Raw genomic sequence first — 1,092 nt, 5'->3', positions numbered from 1 at the left:
GGCGGCGTGCGCGTTCTGGGATATCTGAAGCGTGGAGTGCCGCGAGTTTGTTCTGATCGTCCGTCTGGCAGGAGGACCCCCCGCCGCTCACCCCCTCCCCCGGATCTCTTTTTCTCCTTCTGTACTCCATTGACTTGACTTTCTGAGCCAGCCATGTGTCCCTCGCCAGCCATGTGTTCTGCTGCATCATCTGTCCGCGCGCCAGCCACGTAGTCTACGCCTCTACTCGGCAACAGTCATCCAGGGTGATGTCGCTTTGTGAGTGAATGAATGAATCGCTGTCACAGCACTCAGCGTCGTCAGGCCTGTCCGTAAACTAAAAGGGGCTTGCTATGTGCCGAGCGGAGGGGGGACGGACAGACGTAGATTGGCGTCGGGAAGGATAACGTGCATGGACGCGGACCAAGGCGTCGTCATCGAGGTTACTTTGATGAAGCGACGGGGGTTGGCTGGCCCTGACCTTAACAGTGAGTGACCTGAGGTGGAGAGGTTGGCTGTGCTGGCTGGCTGTGCAGGATACGACCGAAGCAGGCTGGCAGACAGCTGGCAAGCAGGCAGCGTCAGGTGGCTTGGTCAGAGACGGCAGTCAGCGGGCCGACCAAAGAGAACTAACTGACTGACAGACTGGCACAAAAGACACAAACAGCCAGCAGAAGCCGAGACAGAGAAAGATAGGAGGAGAGTCGGCGCCAAGGGGGACGGTCTGATGAGAGTGTGTTCGTATCGATTTCGACGAGCGAGAAGAGCAGATTCCGGGGTCCGGTCCATGGCGCCGTTTCAAGTGCGGACCGGGGCCAGGGGGTGGCGCCGGGGCCTGGCGCCAATGAAGGGGCCCGGTGGAGACCCCACCTGCACTGGAGGTAGCGGGAAGCGTGTTTTTCGCTACCGAGTGACCTCCGCGCGCGCCAAGGTGGTGGGGACTGCCACTTCTCCCTGCCCCTTTGCTTGCCCAGTCGCTCTCGTCCAGTCGCTGACTTTGGAGAGAGACCCCCTTGTTCGCAGAACATCCTCGATGGTGGAAAACATGAAGATTTTCCCCGGGGCCCGGGGGGGGGACGAGGAGTTTGCGGAATAGAAAGGGAAAAAAAATGG

The sequence above is a fragment of the Verticillium alfalfae genome, genomic scaffold (genome assembly GCF_000150825.1).
Source record: "Verticillium alfalfae VaMs.102 supercont1.5 genomic scaffold, whole genome shotgun sequence".
Classification (NCBI taxonomy): domain Eukaryota; kingdom Fungi; phylum Ascomycota; class Sordariomycetes; order Glomerellales; family Plectosphaerellaceae; genus Verticillium; species Verticillium alfalfae.
The sequence above is the reverse complement of the archived record's forward strand: the minus strand, read 5'-3'. Positions refer to the sequence as shown.